Source organism: Fistularia commersonii, chromosome 21 (genome assembly GCF_037954325.1).
Source record: "Fistularia commersonii isolate RoL2024-O1a breed Wild chromosome 21, RoL_Fcom_v1.0, whole genome shotgun sequence".
In the NCBI taxonomy this organism is placed as follows: domain Eukaryota; kingdom Metazoa; phylum Chordata; class Actinopteri; order Syngnathiformes; family Fistulariidae; genus Fistularia; species Fistularia commersonii.
The window spans coordinates 12,395,949-12,415,421 of NC_141304.1; the positions used below are offsets into that span (position 1 = coordinate 12,395,949).

Below are 19,473 nucleotides of genomic sequence, written 5' to 3' on the forward strand. Positions count from 1 at the left end.
AAAAGATAAATATATATATACATGTACACATAAAATTTATAAAGTGATCAATTATTCATTCATTTATCATTTAATTTACTTGTTTATTCTTAGTTTTTTGGGGCGCAGGATTTCCATAGGATCTAAGCGTACCCTGTCATTGAGTTATTTATAACATTTATTTATTCCGATCTTTATTCCAAAAAATAAAAATAAAATAAAGATGAATTAAAAAAAAAAGTTCTATGCACTTAAATGATTTAGCAAATAAAATGATTTAGTCAAACCAATAACAAGGTAAAAAAAATAAAATTAAATATACATAATTTATAAAACAATCAATTATTATTATTCATTTTTAATTTTTATTATTATTTATTTGTTTATTTTTGAAATGTTTTTGGGGCGCAGGAGTTCAAAAGGCTCTAAGGTACCCATTAATTATAATCAATGGGTACCTCAGATTAATTATAATTATAATATAATTAATTATAATTGATTATATAACAAATAAAATAATTAAATAAAGTTGTTCTCATTCTCAATTATGTTATTTGTTATATACAGTACATATTTATGTAGTTATCTATATCCGGTACGGTATGTATGAATGACTTTATTTATTTTCTTATTTATTCATTCATTCATATCAAACGAACGCGCGCTGTGCCAGCCACGTGTCAGGTAGTTAGCATCTCTCTGACAGGAGGGAGCAGCGGGCGTCCTGCTCCTGAGCACCGGTGCGTCCGTCCGGGCCGCAGCTCACTGCGGAAAATATTATCAAAACACATCCTGCAGTTTGACAAAGCGGGGAAACGGGAGAGGGGAAGAAACGCGCCCGTCCGGCCGAGACACACCGCCGTGGCGGTCTTCCCACTGTCTCGCTCATCAGCGCCCAATCACATATTCTATTACATTATTCTCCAATTTCTGCCCCCTTTCAGCCGAGGGGCCCGAGGGCCCGGACGGGCCGGCCGGCACTGCCAGCTGAGGAAATGTTTCCTCTTCGGCTCTCCCTGGTGATGGGAGGACATATTGGAAATCAAAGCAGGAACAGGAGGAGGGAGCAGAGGGCAGGTCCCTCGGCTCGGGAGAGGCTCCTCTTTGACCAGGAATCGCGGCATCGCGGGAGGGAAGGGGGGTGAGGCCAGGTGAGCACACAAACACACACACACACACACACACATAGCAGAAAAACAGCAGATGTTTCAGTACACACGGTTCCAACTTGAGTATCCTCAAGGAACTTTTCATATTTATTAAAAAACATGTTATATTTTAATGTGAACCTTTGAGTTTCTCCTTGGGGTGGCCCCTCCTCTTCCGTCCATTGTACATTGTCTACTGCTTATCCTACTCAGTCCAGTCCTTCTAAGTTGTGCAATTGCGCACTACTTGCGCACTTTAAGTGCACAAGAAAACCAATCCGGTGCAGTGAGCGCACTGCAAATGAATTAGATGTATAAAATTTTTCTCTGTATCATTTTGCTGTGTAACTCTGTGAGTGACAGGTGTTCGGCCAATCATACGATACGATACGATGCAATTACGCAGCCCATCACAGCATTGACAGTACTTGCGCACTTGCTCTCCCCATACACGCTATATAACAATAAAAACAGTGTAGAGGTGTTAAGTGACGCTAATGCTAACATGCTAACCCCTTATCATGGCGAAACGATCGGGCGGCGTTGAAGTCGTGGGAATCGGGCCGGAGTAAGACGATTCGCGAAGAGATGGATCAATTTAGATATTTTTTTCATTAAGCAAAGCTTCTCCAAAAATCCCGAACACAAAATCATATAATACGGGTGCCCGGACTTGTGCTGTTTCCGTAGCGCTTGTTGTAAACGGGTCTTATGCTTGGAACGCCCAGCAACAAGCACCCTTCTTTCCCTGCCTGAGTGTTACATGCAGTTGCTACATGAAGATTCATAAGAGGTGTGACAGGATCTTCCAGGTGTGCAGTTGTTTTCCACCCGTACGTCTTTCCACTTTGCCCAAGTTCCTTCTCCATCTTTCTCCACTATCTCGGGGCCTGTTAACGCCACGCTACGTCCGTCTCGCTCCCCGTGGGCGCCGACCTCTCACGTTGTTCGTGCGGGCTGCTGTTTGATTGGATTATATGTCGAGCCAAGTAAAAAAGAAATGTGGTTCTTTTAAGTTGGAACGGCTGTCGGAGTTCGTGCAAATAGAAGAACAAGCGGTGAAACTGGGTGTGATTTTTTTCTTTTTCGAGTGAGAAAGGTCTGCTCTGCAAAACATGCAGCGAAGCTAAAGTAGCAAGCGAGTTTTCTGATGGAAAAATATGGACTAAATGGAAGCTATGATCCCAGGTGTGATACTGATGTGAGCCCACAGCGTGCACATCTAATGTTGCTCACAGTGATCCTCAGTGTGCTCAGCGAGGTGGTGTGTATGCCCAGACATATGAAAAATTAGAGGGACTGGTCGCTTGTCAATCCACATAAACAGACAGACATTTCAACATTCACTCACTCCTCCATTTTTTTCCAATTAACCTACAGCATGTTTTTGGACGCAGACACGGGGGAGAACATGCAAACTCCACCAGGGTCGTTGGTGCTGCGAGGCCAAAGCGTTAACCTCCGATGTCATTGTGGTGTTGCATTTCATTTGAGGTATTTGGGCGATGCTCAAACAGATATTTCAGACCGAAGAAGGTGAAACATCCTCAAGGGAAGAAACTCAACTCAAGTGGCCACGAAGAGATGTTTTTAACATCACCTGCCATTGGGCGAGAGGCGAGGTTCAGTCTGGACCGGTAGCCAATCGTGTGCAGAGCCACATATACAGACATGCAGCCATTCACCCCCTCATATGGAGACATATGAGTCGCACGTCTGGGCAATTTAGCTTCCAATGAACCTTAAGCATGTCTTGGGACTGAAGGTGGAAAACCTCCCCAATCTTCTTCTTCCTTTCCTTTCATTGGGTCGCCACAGCGAATCAACCATCTCCGTTTCAACCAACTAACATCTAACTATGTTCCGTCTTGCTGCGACCAACCGACCTTGCGACCTCCACCTCTCTAGCTTTTTCTGCTCTCATGACAGATCACAATGTCATCTGCAAACATCATCATCTATGGAGATTCTTATGTAACCTCATCTGTCCATCACCTCTGCAAACAAGAAGGGCTGATCCCCGATAGAGGAAAACCTCCCCCATAAAAAAAGAATTAATAGGTTTGTTTGGCCGTCTTTTGTTTCAAATTGTATCTTTGTGGAATTTCTGCTCAGATTTTTCCGCCTCCCCCCTCGGCCGTCATCTATCGGGCCGTGTCCGATCAGGCGCTCCTTCTCTTCGATCCCTTTTGTCGAAACGCTATATTATTTAAAGATACAGCCGTCGTCTTTATAACCCGGCCTTTACAGCCCCGCCTTTCTAAACTTTCGCGGGATCTGCCGAGCCAAGCATCTTCAAGCTAGCAGTAGAGCCGGGAAAACAAAACAAAAAAAAAAAAACGACAGGAAGACAAGGTCGGAGAAATAAACTCAGACGGAGGAAAATACGGAGTGCCTTAAAGACTGATGAGGACATCCGGCGAGGACTCTCGCCAATTAATCTGTCCTTTGCTCATCTGCTAGTGGTGACTGCAGCTTTTCTCTGAGCGTTTTAATCTTCTCTCTAAAAATCCCTTCCGCTCGTATCTCTGCTCTGCAGTCGCTCTGCGTCCCGGTCACGGCTTCGGAGCTCAGATTCCGGCCGGCAAAACCGGAGGTGAATAACCGGACGGAGATCTGAGATCTGGCGCCAACGGTCGGTTTGGTCACGTGTTAATTTTGAAATTCTTCGGAGGCAAGTTCACGCCAGATAGAGGTCAGTTAGAAAAAAAAAAAATATATATATATATGGGAAACACCCGGGCTTAAATGGCCACGTGCGGATATTTCCCCCAGAGACGGGTAAACAAGAAAAGGGAGTGAGCGTGAATTGTTTGGCACTTTGAGCTGAGAGAGTGTGAGGTGAGGTACCTTTTCTCACTTTAAGACCAGTTAGGTCCCTGGCCGGATAGCGCTGTATGGCGGCCCATCGCTTCGGCTTTATGAATTATGCATCCAAAACAAACACACGGGCCAGCGGGTCACTCCGGGAAGAAGGAGAAGCCCCGACAGTTTGTTCTTCTGCCTTCGGGAAGAAACTAAGAGAATGGGCGACGGAGAAAGTGAGAACCGGGAAAATACTCTGTTTGTCCATTGCAGGGGTTCATCCTTCTGCCCACACACACACACACACACACACACACACATGCACACACCGTGCCCTCCAAACTCCCAGCTGCTCAGCTGGAAACTGGGGGTGATCACAGGGCACCGTGACAGGACAGCGGGGGCTCCCGAGGTGGGGGTCGGACGGACGACAAAGGTTACTCTTCATGACGAAAGCGTGTGTGTGCGTGTCTTTGTGCGTGTGTGTGTGTGTGTGTGTGTGTGTGTGTGTGTGTGTGTTGTGGGGGGGAAGGGAGAGATTGTGCAGCCACTATGTCCATTAACTGTGCCCAGGCCTGAAGATCATGCCAAGGGCACTCCGGTTAGATGTTGCCCCGGCCAGCCTTGTCTCTGGTGGTGCTCATTGTGTGTGTGTGTGTGTGTGTGTGTGTGTGTGTGTGTGCAGGGGAGAGTGTCTGTATCTAACAATGCGCCTATCAGCGTGCGCGTGGGACTTCCGTATGACTGCTCCCGCTCGCTCGGAGGCAGCTCTTTGTCTTTGTGCTGACAGGGTGAAGATGATCGAACGCTCCGCTCCTCCAGGTTCTCGCCGCAGAAAGAACAAGGTTTGCCGCCGTTGCCGGAGCCTCTTTCTGTTCGATCACGTCGTGAATTCCGGAGGATTCCGTTTCAAAAGCTACAGAAAGAAAATCAGAGCGTGAGGAAATAAAGCCTTCCAAAAAGTTTCCTTCACCGCAGTCGCGATTTTTTAAGAACTAAACAATAGCTCTGCCGTACAAACCATCGGTCACGGATTACAGAAAATAGTCGACTTTTCCGCAAACATCTCAATTTAAATCTTTTTCGAAAAGAGTCAGTAAAATTAATGAGCAGAAATTGGAATTTGTAACGTCACAGTTCTCGAATAATGTTAATAATAATGAAAAAAGCGTTTAAAAAAAAAATCATGTTTTATTATACACGATATATAATTATACACCATATATATGTGTAAAAAAATAAATCTCCATGTATTTATTATTGTTTATTAATCGATATATCATAATTAAATTGAGAACCCCATATCTTTGTAGCGAAAAAAAAAAAATCACAACAGACTGCAAACTGGTGCAGGACCGTTTGAAGCCGGGACGTTTGCCGATACGATCAATACGGGCTTCGGCCGGCAGCCGCCGCCGCGGGATGATGTTTTCTTGGCTCTCGTCGCAGCCTTCTGTTCCGACCGGAGATGACGGCGGGAACTTTTAGCAACCGGTCAAATCTGTCAGGCTCCGGTTTCATTTCCTTTTAACGACGTCTCCGATATCACGTCGGTATGTTTTCGCTCATTAACAGCATTGATACAACTGGGGCCCGAGAGGAGAGATTTCCTTTTTAGCGATTAAAACAGCTCGAAGATTCATCGAGAAAAAAGATGTGTCATAAGCACAACGGCGTTTTCCCCTCCGCTTTTCGCTTCTGATTGGTCGTAGCCTCGGACAATGTAGCCTCAGACAAAGATTTGATTCTGAAACCTGTGTGACATGAATGAATACAAGGTTTTGAGATAGAATGTTTCTTTTAAAGATGGTTCAAGTAATGCGCAGGTTCTCCTCGGCTATTTCTTTTAGTCTTTGGAGGTTCTCGGCCATCCGTGTCACAGTTGGTTCTTGGCGAAATCTCTTTGTGGCAACTGGAGTTGAATTCTTCCCTCAACTCTCGCCTGAGAGGCTTCTTCGGTCCAAAATATTTGTTTTAGCGTTGCCTAAATACCCAAAATGAATCGCGGCGGCACAATAGCACAGCGGTTAGCGCTTTGGCGGTCGGATGTCTCTATAAGTGGCGCTATGCCCAATGATGGCTTGGATAGTCTCAAGCCCCGCCTTTCGATTAATGTATACAAATATATAAAAAGGGAAAAAATAAAAAAACAAATAGAAAAAAAAAAAACATAAAAAATATTAAACATTAAAAATGAGATACATTAAAAAAAGAAAACATGATGCTTTTATTATATTTGGTTGAAACAAAGCTTTTTCAGTCAGCGGGTCACATGACACGGAAGAACGTACTCAAAAATCAAAGTCGATTTTTGTTATGAAGTTTATACACTATGTGCTCAATAAAAATAAAAATAAATTAAAAAATTGCTATGAAGTAGCCGTGCAATAAAATGAATAAGAAAATGTTGGGTACTGAGCAATTTATTGGACGAAAATGTCCAAGAATTGATTAGGAAAATAAACTCTTGGTGAAGGTGATGCATCAAACATATTTATAAAAAATATAAAGGATTAAATGTATCCAGATAAAACATTCCAATCAAAGTTCGTTTGTTACATGTCATTATGTCGTCATATTATTTTCCTGCAATTTCCTGAAAAGATGTTTTACACATTTAAAACTAAATAAACAACATCAGAAAAATGAATGAAAAAAAAAAAAAAAGTATCAAGCCCCGCCCCCTCCGCACTCTGTCACCCCGGCCGCAGAAAAAAAGGTTTAGATGATGAATGAATGAATTCATCCCTCATCACGCTAAAACCAGCTGAATATGCATTTGAAAAAGCAAAGCCAAACATTTTATTAAATCACAATTCTCATATTGTTTTGCAGGGATGGGCTGGAAATATTGGCACAAGAAGTTTCGGACGGCAAAACAGAGCTACCTTATACAGAAATGAAGAATTCAGATTTTCATTAAAAAACCAGGTGGTCTGAACGCAGGACAACAAAACATCCCGAGGGGACGTCGTGTACATAGCTTTTCTTTACATCCAGCAAGCATCTATTTGTAGGATCGAGTTTAATTTTTTCAATTTTTTTCACCTAGACATCGCCATCATTATAAATCCCCAAAAAATATTCTTTCTTATATGCATTTCTAATATTACCTGAGCCAGAATGTGCACAAGTACGGCCCAGCAGTACGTGAAACATTTTTGAATCAGAATTTTTTGGGCTGCACGTTGAAGTCTGGTGAGAATTAGATAAATTGAGCTAAAGGTTTGGTTTCAGATTAACAGACGTCATTTCGAAAATTATTAGATACATAAATTAGTGGAAAATGGGGGGAAAAAAAGCTAATCCGACATGGTTAGAGATTATTTTATCTTATTTTATTTGATTATTTACTGGGCCCGATCACATCGTCTGCTTAGTGGACAAAAGTTAAAGCGAGAGTGGACAGAAACACAGTTTCAGGTTGAGGGAAGAAGACTGAGATTAAAAAAGGGATTTTCAACAGGTCAGATGATATGGATCGAGCCCAAACGTACTTCCCTAAAGAAAACAAGTAATTTAATTTGAACATTGCTCACGGTGGTTTTCGTTCATTCATTCATTCATCACTACGTCCTGGAGTTTTATCCCAAAGGACAAGAGGCAAGGCTCTTTCAGTCGTTTGCAGAGCCGCAGATAGAGACATGCAGCCATTCACTCTCTCATTTACAACTCCAGGCATTTTAGGGTGTCCTGCATGTTTTTGGAAACCGGAGAACCTGGTTGAAACCCAAAAATACGCAGAAGAACATGAGACTCCAAACCATCCAACCTTCTCGTTGTGAGGCGGAAGCGCTAAGCTAACAAAATCTTTGTACTTAAAATCTTAAGACACTTTATAGCCTTGACTTGTTACTTTGACACTTTATAGTTTTATTTGTATTTCTTATTCTCCCCCCTTTTTTTATATACTGTTTATACAATTTTCTACTATTATTTATTATTGTTATGTTTTACTTGAAACTCTGGCACAACAATTTCCTTCGGGATAAATAAAGTTGTTCTTATTCTTATTCTTATTATTATTCTTAACCACTGCGCCACCATTGCCGCTGTAGTTTGCAGTTTCTCCATTATTTTTATTTGCTCGACCGATTTTTGTTATTTGTTTATTCGGCCTGCATTGGGCATGTAGGGAAAAAAAAGACCGTCAATCAAAAAATTTGTTGTATTTTCAGATCAATCAGGAATCAGCGAATGAATCAATATTGGAATAATCTTTCCAGCTTCCCCCCCCCCAAGTGTTAGAAATCCACGCTTCTTCCTCTGTGGAGCAGGTCGGGGGGGGGTTGGAGCAGCAAACTGCCGTATTTGTCCTCCGCTCGTGTAATATCATATTTCTAAGGCTGTTTATACCATTATGTTGACAAGTGTGTATTGAAATATGGGAGTTTGGCGAGGATCCCAGGAGAGCATGTGCTGCTGGAATGATTTGTAAAGCGTATAAGCAGCCTGCGTTGCGTTGAGCAAGATAGACAGGGAACATATGTATGCGTCCCGGGCCTTGTAATCAACACATGGGCCGCGAGGCTGCCGCTGCCAAGCAGGAAAACAGTCCTTCTCGCCGCACAGCCGGGGAAATAAGGTAAACTGCAACACAAGTGCAGCCAAATGACAAACAAGCATACGCACGCGATTCACACGCGCATACACACACACATGTGTCGTCGTCGGACGGCTGGAAATTTGTAAATGAAACAAATCCAAACACAGTTGTCATATATTGACCTAAGTGGCTTTACGAAGCTGCCAGAAGCCAATTAGTTTCATTGGAAGCTTCACTCCTCGTCTCTGCCTCATTGATATGCCTCCGCTGTTTGAAATGCGATGATTATTTGGCGTTGGGCGACGGCGTGACAGTGACCCTCAGGTGCGCGGAGACGCCGCTTTGCCTTCACTCCGCCTGCCATTCAGCCACGGCCGTCTGTGATTAAGGATTGCAAGGAGTGTGTGTGTGTGAACGGTGATTGACGGAGGGAGGGAGTGTTTGTGGGGTAATAAGGCACATATATGGCGGCAATTTAAAAAAAAAAAAAAAAAAAAAAAGTTGCTTTTTTTTTTAAGACCTCAAGTTTGCACTAGCTGCAAATATTCTATATGTGTATTTGTGTTTCATTATGAAAAGAGTGATTCGTTCACTGGTGATTCGTTCACTTGGGTCATTTGAGTCAGGTGACTGTTGCTTAACTGTTCTCATATTAATGTAAAAATAGTTTATTGTTATTTAGTTCACAATAAATGGTGCTTCAATCCGAGTCCAAAAACAATATTATTATGATACAATTATTCTTATTCTTTGGCATGTGCGCAACATATATCAGCAACATAATGAACGCCACCGTAATGAACCTATCACTTTCAATGACTCAATGACTCAAGTGAACTGAATGTGATGAGTCAACTAACTCAAATCTGTGAACCGATTCAACCGAATCATTTGAGTCAACAATGTTTCAGCTCAAACCCTAACTCACTTTGTGCTCTTAGCAGCAGCCAGAGGACTTGGAAGATGGGTTGACGACCACCTCGGACTCGCGATTCCCGATTCAGTACGATGATTTGAATCATTAACCCGAGCGATACAAGAACATTTTGGTATCACAAACGAATGATGATCATCCAAGCTTTCAGCAGATCCTCCCACCTCTCATGAAATCGATGCAGCAGCAATTAGTCTCCAGTAAAAGGAGGCATCGCTGATGAATTATTTGAAATTTCCCCGGACGATTTGGATCGGCGATGTCGTTAATAAATTCGAAAGATCCCCCGTCCAGTTTACACCGGGCAGAATTGTTGTGGACTCCTTTTGTCGAACGATGCCTCGTCTCAACTCAGGATGCCCATTGCCTCAAACTAATATATCAATTATATCAATTTTTCCAGTCCTTTAGCTAAATGTTTTACCAACCGGCTGACGCGGAGTCTTCTGCATCCCACATCCGACCCAAATTATTAACGACTCAAATCCAAATAGAATTTTTCGGATGTTGTCACACAGACATCTACCGTAACTTTCAGACTATAACCTTCTACTTTTCCAACACGCTTTGAACACTGCAGCTTAAGCAGTGATGCAGTTCATATATGGGTATTTTTCTGGGGCTAACAAGCTTCATGCCGCTAAAACATTAAGCCTCGTCAGCAGCTTCGGACCGATGAAATTTAAGTGGAATTCCGAGGCTGTTCAATACTGACACCAAAAAAGACGACTTCAGTGGTTTTAGTTTGCGGGGGGAAGATGAAGACATTGATCAGCTGGAAGTAGGACAAAGCAGGGATAGAAAATGGATGAACTTTTCCTTGAGTTATTTGCTATTAATCTTTTTCATCAGCCGTATCACAGGCACAATTCGGAAAAAAAGCATTTCCATGTAACCGATTTGAATTTTTAATCACATTTTTATTTTTATTTTTTTAATAAAATTAAAAATTTTATTAAAATTTAATTAAAGGTTTAAAAAAATGTTTCTGTGTAAATATATCATATTACAGCATGTACAGCCGCGGCTTATAGACAAGTGCAGCCTATATATATGCACACATTCATTTGTTTATTTTTTGCCGCTGCGGCTTATATTCATGGATGCTAAATAGTCCGGAAATTACACTACTTGCTCTACGAAAACCTCAATAATTTTTTTTTTTTTTTTTATATAAAATGAGATGCAGCCCAACTATACATGTGTTACAACTTTCAGACGTTACGATGTTTAAACCTCAGGTTAAAAGTTGGACGACCGTCGGCGCGTACCAATGCCAACTCATCCTCCAAAACTAAACGTATTCCTGGAAAACTAAATGTAGTCCTGCCAAATTAGACTGTTTTGATGCTCTCTACCTGAATACGACCCGATAGCACAAAAAAAAAAAAAAGCAAAAATATGGAGGCTCTAAATAAGTAGAATATTACCTAAAACAAGCTTTGATGTTCCTTGCGTGCAACGTGAACTCATTACGCGTGAAAAAAAGATCAGAGATGTCAACCGTCGTTTTACCCTCGGCGGAGAGACGGTCTCCCTGCAGCACGTTCTCTCGCCTTCACGGTGGCCGGGAGCCAGGTGTTGGAGAGAATAGAGAAGATGAGCTCAGCGCTGAAAACCATTACAAGTCAGCGGTTGAACAAATGGGAAAAAAAAAAAAAAAAAACGTTGTCCTTCTGGGTTTCCCGTGGTCGGATGCAGGCCGAGCTGTCAGAAGTCTCGAACACATGCGTCCTGAGGAAATGATCATTCATTGGCCGTCACAGTGGCAGGAATCCTGGGGGGGCGGACTTATACTTGATTGATAATTCAAATACAATGGATACAAGTGAAAACATTGTCAGCGTGTAGTTGTCATTTCCTAAAATACTTCTATCAGGTGGCAGTCGACCCCTCTGACTCCGGGTTAAGATGATTAAACATCATTAACTGAAACCAGGCGTCTTCTGGTGCTTAAAGTCTGTCAGGTCAGACTTTTTTTTATACACACTGTTCAAAAAAACAATATAATAACACATCCAAGATCTTTATGAATGAAATATTAATATTATATACTTTGTTTTTTACATAGTTGAATGTGCTGATGACAAAATTACACAAAAATGATCAATGGAAATTAAATGTATTAACACATGGAGGTCTGGATTTGGAGTAACACTCAAATAAAAGTGGAAAAACACATTATGGTCTGGTCTTACTATGATGTAATGTCCTTAAAACAAGTCAAAATGAATCCATTTTTTTTTAACGCCAAGTCACAACCCAGTTGTCTGATGGCACTTTGCATATGAACCTTTGCAGGTCTGGAGCACAATTTAAAATGATTTACAATTATCCCACCCCGGAAACGCGTCTTTGTGATCCCGCCTCGATGTGCCTCGTTCTGCCTCGACCGGTCGGCGTCAAAAGTGACCGAAGACTAGAGTTTCTTAGAGATGGAGGAGGAGTTTGAAGGTTGAGAGGGAAAGAAAAACAACTATAAACCTGTGCAATATAAGAAAATAATGTGTCATGTCTTGCAAAAATATATATATCCATCCATCCTCTGCCGCTTATCCTGCACTCAGGGTTGCGGTGGATGACGGACCCTGGACTGCTCACCTGAAAAACATTCACTCTTCTTCTTCTTCCTCTTCGTCTTCTTCGTCTTCTTTCGTCTTTTCCCTTCAGGGATCGTCACAGCAAATCAACCTTCTTCATCAAACCCTATTCTGTGTATCCTCCTCTCTCACACCAACTGACTTCATGGCCTCTCTCTCTACATAAACCACAAATTTCCCAATTTTTTTCCACAATTAACCTACTGCATGTTTTTGGTCTGTAGGAGGAAACCGGAGAACCCGAAGGAAACCCCACACAGATGCTGCAAACGCCCACCAGAAAGGTCCCCCTGTCGGAATCCAAACGGTAAAACAATTTTTTTAATTCATTACTTCATTTATTTAGTAATTATTTTATTTATTTTGTTATTTTATTATTTGTTTTATTATTTTTTATTATTTTAATATTTGTATTATTTTATTATTTATTTGTTTATTTTATTGAGTCATTTGTTTATTTTGATTTTTTTACGGGGTGGTAACATTTAGAAAGGATCACATTGTACTGAGTATTATATAGTTAGTTATATATGTAGGTTTACCAAGAACAAGCACAGTGAACGTGGTGAGGAAAGTGTGTCTTTTACCGGTCAGAAAGCAAGACAGTTGGACAGTTTTGATCACTTTTGTGCATTCAGAGGGAAAACCTTTATGAAATCGAACGCTTTTGTATCATCAACGAATGTATAGATCAGTATTAACTGTCAAACAGTAAATAACAGCCGTCTCTGAATGGTTTGCATTTCAAAGAATCTGGGAAACTGGCTCAGTCGGTAGAGCGCCATCAAAACGTCGGCGGTTCAATTCCTCTATCTACTTGCCGAAGTGCCTTCGGGCGAAACGCTGAATCCCAAAGTGGCCGTTGTGCGATGCAACGTAAAGCGCTTCGAAACTGTGTGAAGGCGCCGAATCGGCGGGAACCGTTTACCGCGTCGTTTTATCAAATCGATGAAATCGTCTACGGATCGTTTGACGTTAAAGGTCGGTAGACTCCGTCCGGCCATCCGTCACCTGCACAGCATCATCGTAAGCTCGGGGAAAGACAGATTATTGTGAATCTTTACTTACCACACTCACCGGACCGCGCTTCTCTCCTTCCATCATCTGACGTCTCACCGACGCTGTCCCGCTCACCTTCTGGCGCTGGCGTGTTTGCTGAACCCCCTCGGAGCGCCGTCACCCCTCCCTAACACCTGCAAATTTATTAATATGATTTACATAAAGTTAAAGTTCCCTCCGCAGCCAAGGAGGCTGCTCTAAAATAAGCCGCGGCGGTGACAGAGCCAATGTGTTATGTGTGTCAGAGACCCGGGGGCTCCTGGGGGCCGGCGGGTGGGGAGCGTGGAGGCTCCCCCGGGGCCGCGGTGGCCTGGAAATGACACGGAGTGAGGGAAGAGCCCTCATACCGCAGAATCAGTCATCTCATCTGCAGGGGGAGAGCAGGAAGGACAAAGACGCATCGTCCCACCGCCGGGCAAACACACACACACACATACACACACGTATACGCGCCATTGACCATGGGAAATGCGTGCAAGCTGCCTCTCTCTCGCACACACACACACACTCTCGTGACCGCAGCGGGACGGAATATTTATGTGTCATTTTTAAATATGGCTCGAGAGAGGATTATCCGAGCCATGATGTGGGCCAAATGGTATCAGGACACAGCGGACACTTGATCTCCACAGTGTATTTTCACACACACACACACACTCACATTTGAGAACCAATTGTAGCTTTTAAAAGATCAGCTTTTTAATTACCTTTTTATTCAGGCGATGTGTGTGTTTTATACCACTAGAGGAATTTTTTTTTTTGTTTTTCCTGCAACTTTCCAGCGAAGAGCTCGTACTCACAGCTATTGAATCAAAGATCCATAATCGTGTTTCGGTCAACACCGGGCGCCGCCTTCTGCGATAAATCGATGGCTAACGCGGTCCGATAATCATCACATCTGCCCCTGATGGGGCTGCAAATAGCAACGCGCGGTGTAGCTTACCTACCGCAAGGTCAATATCGGGCCCACCCGCCCGATGACAGCAGGCTGATCTCAAACTACACTGACAGCTTTTTGATGGGATGATTTTTGAGAAACCGCTATCGAATCCCGAGAGGGCTGGACCGATAGCACGTGGGAAATACAATCCAGTATCAAAAACGGGACAGAAAGTGGGGAACAAAAAAAAAAAAAAAGTAACCTCCCGCTCACCTGGAGGGATAAACCGGCATGTAAAGAGAGCCCAAACATGTGAAAATCAGCTGTGAAAAGCTTTTTGGGATGACCTACTAAAAAGAAGCGCCTTTTCGGGGGGAAAAGTACAACCGCTGGAAAAAGTCTTCGTCCCCGCTCGCCATTTTTCCCGCACGCCAGCGGAATTAGCCAGATGTGACTTTGACCGGGCAACGCGTCAACACCTAGTTTTTCCTGCAAATCTAAAAAAAATAAATAAATAAAAAAAGAAAAACTGTGACTAAAGATGTCCTCGGAGAGAGAAAGAAATACGGATGTGGGGGGAGGAGGAGGAGGAGGGGGGGAGAATTAGCCGAAACAATCATGTAACATTTTCCCTGATGCTTCGTCTTAATTACCTCCGTGCAAGCCATGCAAATCCAATTGGCCGTTTATGCCAGGAAATTCATAACCACAGTGAAGTATTAATTACCCCGGTAGGATTCATGCTATATTTGATATGCACAAGACACCGCGGCCATTACCAGCCTTGTGTTTCAGCCTCAGCCCGGCGTGTTAGCAGTAATCAAATCTAAACGTTGACAACAACACATTTACCAATCAATATGGGATGGGAGGGATCCTTTGATGGTGGAATCTTAATCTGTTTTCTCTCCTGTGTGTGTGTGTGTGTGTGTGTGTGTGTGTTAATCTGTGTCAATATCCTTTTAGTATGTCTCACACACTGCTCTATTAATTTCTCTCTAATGTGCTCATTGGATTTCCTCATTTAAAGCACGTCTTTTATGTTCCATTGTTCGTAAAGCCGTTAGATTAAGTGGAGTCAAACGCAATTACAGCACAAGGTTGTTCGGCGAGAGCGAGTATCTGCTGTATTTGAGAGCGTTTGCGGAGATGTTCACCGGTGATTAACGCATAATGGGCCGAGTGCCGGGATGGAACACCTAAATTAAGGTCCGCCGAGTTGGACGACTGGAAACGGCGAGAGTAAAAAGACAGATTAACAAAGTCAAGAGAGAAAACGGCGTATAGGAGGGACGTTCGACGACGACGGAGAGGGAACTTGCCCTTGACTTCATCAGTGGAGCAACATTGACCTCTGCTGGCGCCGCGGCCGCAGCAGTCGCCCGCTTTCCGGCTTCCAATCGGCTTTTTAAATCTCCGGCACGGACAGGAAGTTTAGGGCTAGAAAAGGAGATTCAAAAGACTCAAACCCAATTACCCGTTCGGATCATTATTGAAAGACGGCGTCCGTCGAAGCTCTCAAAGCGAAACATAGCGGCTTTCTGCGCAACTTGGAAAACGAGAGGAGACGACGGGCGGCGTTTTCGCTTTTGTCCATATCCATAAAACCGATTCATCTCTCCCGCCGGGACCCCCCGGCAAGACTCCATTTGCCTCAAAAGAAAAAAAAAAAAGCTGTCAAATGGGCACGGAGGAGGGCACCTCGAGCCGAGGAGTTTGTCGGTGAGGAGGAGGAGGGGGTTGTTGCCGCCCCGGGGGTCCTCGCCGGCCAAGACGTGCTCATTAATACGTCTCGGGCTTCGTGGGGGAGCCGCGGACGACGAAGAGCGAGTTCAAGGGACGCCGGTGAGCGGATCCCCCTCGCGTGCAAGGGGGGGCCAAGCCACGCTCGGGTCGGCGTGCACGCCCTTGTGAAACACCGGGGTCGACACCGTTCGATTTCCCGCGCCGCTGTGAAATTCGGAAATGTCTCGAAAGGAAGCGAGCTTTAAGAATGGCAAGGCAGTTGAGGTGTGAGGATTTCAAAACTATAAAAGCGTCTTTACCTAAGGTTGTGATGGTTACAATTCATCCATCAACTTCCTGTTTGGATCCGTCACTTAAAAAAAAATGAATTCATAGAATAGACTATTTAAATAGCATGTTGTAGGACCTTCTTTCCAAAACGTAATTCTTTGCGGTCGATAATGAGGACGATGACGATGGAAGAAGCGAAGAGAAACCCCAACTACGTAGCGAATCCGATATCTGATAGCCTCGGAAGATACTTTGAGAGCTAACCGGCAGCTGGACGTTCGGCCGTGATTGACCGGGCGCCATGGCAACACATCCAGGTTTAGTGACCAAGGCGGTTCAGATTAAAACATGGCCAATTTGACATATCGGCGATTGTGCGTGTTTTGTTTACCTCTGCTGCAAATAAGAGGGTTAAATAGCGGGCTAAGGATTGAGCTCCTGCTCCCCGAGCAGCTCAGCGGGCACCACCTGAAATCAGATTGCTTTTCCGTGAAAGACGTTATTTCGGGGACGAGCGAAGGCTATCCGCGCTCACAAAAGCGAGCTTGGGCCGTAGAATATCTTCCAACCGGGTTCAGGGAAGCAGAAACGACCTCCTTTGTAGCTTTACGTAATACATCTGACCTGACTGCCACGGTGTGACGGAGAGATGATGCAGGAACTCAAGAGGTTACGCTCCAAGAATATCGGAGCGAATAACTCCATTTCTACTCCCGGCGTTGACCTCGTAGTGTTTTCGATGTGACGAATTCCGTTCAAACGCCGACGCCGTTTCGACCAAACATCCGCACGCTTGGAAAATGAACGTGAAAAGAGCTCGATGCGGCTCTGCGCGCTCGACGTTCAGGATATCGAGAAGAAAAGTCAGATTTTATATCACAACGTGATACCCTTCATGTAGAGCAGGTCTGGAATTAACTGTTTCTACAGAAACTCAACATCAATATGGGGGTTAAAAGTAGCACCAACACAATAATAGCTTAAATGTTCACAAAAGAAATAACAAGCCGGCGCCTCCTGGGAAGCTGGGATATGAGAGACTCCGTAGATTTTGGAGAAGTTATGCGATTACCAGCTTGCATTAACCCTCATATTATGTTAAGGGTCAATTTGACCCATTTCACCTATTGGCCCAATGGGTCAAATTGACCCTTAACATAATATGAGGGTTAAGGAAGGGACGTAAGTGTGGACGAGGTAAGAAGAGAAGTCTAAGTAAGTGTAAGTAGGAGCTAGCCAAGCAAACTATTTATATGGCTTTTTAAAAAACAACAGTCTTGAGGGTGTATTTTCAAGTAAAAGGGAGGATGCACAGCGGCTTAGGACGACTTTTATTTTCATCAATGAGGTCTTCTGATTCGGGCGGCCGAGTGTTCGGCTGTACGCGCGAAGAGAGGACGGAGTCTCAAAACAACGACGCGGCCCTTTGTTCGCCTGTTCGGCGCGTGTGATCCCGTCTCGCGGCCGTCCTCCGCCTCGGCTAATGACGTCCTGGCACGCGTGATGTATCTGCGCCGCTATTCACAAGGCTGGCATGTGTTAATGGCCCTGGCGCCCCCTCCTCCTCCCCCCCCGCGCCCACGGTAAAGTGATACGTCCAACTGGTTCAGTGGCGCGTGTAGACAGGACCGAACAGATGCCACTCATTTCTGCCGGCCAAAGTGACCCGGCGATCAGCTGGCTAAGCACCTAAAAAAGTCTCCGCGAGCCAGTAATGAGAGGAATGAATGCTCTGCTGGGCGATAACGCCGTATGAAGCCTCGCCGCCGTGGCCGCCTTTCTCTCCCCTACTTTCCGTTTGTCCTCCTCTCGCTCTTGCCAGTTTGGAGCCGATCCTCACTAACCGCCGCCGATATTTCTTTGACCTTCACTCCCGTCCCTTTCCCTCCCGCTCTGCTTCCCCCCCCTCCCGTCTCATTCCTCAATTCGGAATTCACTTTTTTCAGTGTTGCCACATTCATTCAGGATTTCTCCTCCCCTGCCAGACTCTCGCCGGCCGCCCGTCGGCGTGTTTGTCTGAGCACGCACGCGCCTGTGTGTGTGTGTGTGTGTGTGTGTGTGTGTGTGTGTGATTGTGGTTGCTAGCTGATGCGCTCAGTGACATATTGAGGTAATAAAAAGCTGGTCCCCGGGGACGGCTGTGGCCCACTAATTAAACACCTCCTATGCGACCTTATTGCAGAAGCTGGTTGCCATAGAACCGGCACCATCTTCCAGGCCCTGCACTAAACTGCATCATCTTTTTCGGAATCAAAGAGGAGAGAAAAGACGGAAAAAAGTTGCAAGGTCATCACCTCACAATCTGTTTATGTTGCACGCAAAATAACCTCGCGTTGAATTGCATGACTCGTTTTCACAAATCTATATTAACCAGCCACTCTGACGATCCGAGAACAATTTGCCCGAGATCTGTCCACTTAAAAATCGGAATTATCCGAGTTTGCGGGGGTTTCACACGCGTTCTCAGTCTAATGAGCAGGATAAGATGACTCCCGTACGTTTTTCAGTGCTTTTTAATAATAATCGCGGAAAGGTCGGCATGATAATGAGATCCTATTTTCTTCAAGGACGGGAAGACAAAGAGTGCAGCTCTGAGCCAAACAGGAGTTTACCAAGATAACAGCGGCTTCAGAAGTCGAGCTTCTTCTTCCTCTTCTTCTTCGGCCGGCTGCTGCCCTCAGGGGTCGCCGCAGCCGAACCCTCTCCTGTATCCTCTTCCCTTGCAGAATCTAACTCCGTGTCCTCTTTTGCCTCCTCTGGCCGTGTCCAAAACATCTCGAACATCTTACGCAAACGGGTGGGCAAACTACGGCCCGCGGGCCAAATTCGGCCCGTTGGTCTTTTTCATCCGGCCCGCCAAAGATCGGAACAAAATTCATACTTAATGTAAATGATTGAGTGATTGGATGAATGAATGTGGGAGCTCAAAAAGGAGAATATTTTCACTTTTTGAGCTGAAAGACACAGATTGGCTTTGTGATTTAGCCTTTACTGTGGAGATACCGACACTCATGATTGAGCCGGAAGTGAAGCTACAAGGGAAAAAACAGTTTGTGCACGAAATGCAAGCAAACGTCAGAGCCTTCAAGACCAAGCTGGTTTTATTTTCAAAGCAAATGTCTAATATGTGGTGTTAATAAATGCTTTTTTTTTTTTTATATGTATCCTATCTTGTAGGGACCTGGCCCGTCTGTCGAATTTTAAAAGTCAATGCGGCCCCTGAGCCAAAAAGTTTGCCCATCCCTGATCTAACGCCACGTTTTCCTCTGGTGGACTCATCTCCGATCCGTCCTCCTCGCTCCCAAACACAACCTCTTCATCTCAACCGCCTCAACACTTTAGCAACCGTGATTCGGGCTCAGATTGTGATTTTATTTTTATGGCGCCAAATCACAACCAGATTGTCCGATGACACTTTCCATCTAGTGCCGGTCTGGACCGCCGCTCTTCAAGATGTTTTGCATAAACCAAACCTACCCTGACGAGCAAGCACGAGATGAAACTGA

At 44.3% G+C, this 19,473-nt stretch overlaps 1 long non-coding RNA gene across 1 annotated transcript; it reads left to right on the top strand.

Annotated features, from left to right (window-relative positions):
* Positions 1-1,004: 1,004 nt before the first annotated feature.
* On the top strand, positions 1,005-19,215 carry LOC147222341 (uncharacterized). The gene is made up of 3 exons (XR_015107780.1): positions 1,005-1,130; positions 12,237-12,319; positions 19,145-19,215. It is a non-coding gene; the product is annotated as an uncharacterized LOC147222341 (long non-coding RNA).
* Positions 19,216-19,473: the final 258 nt, after the last annotated feature.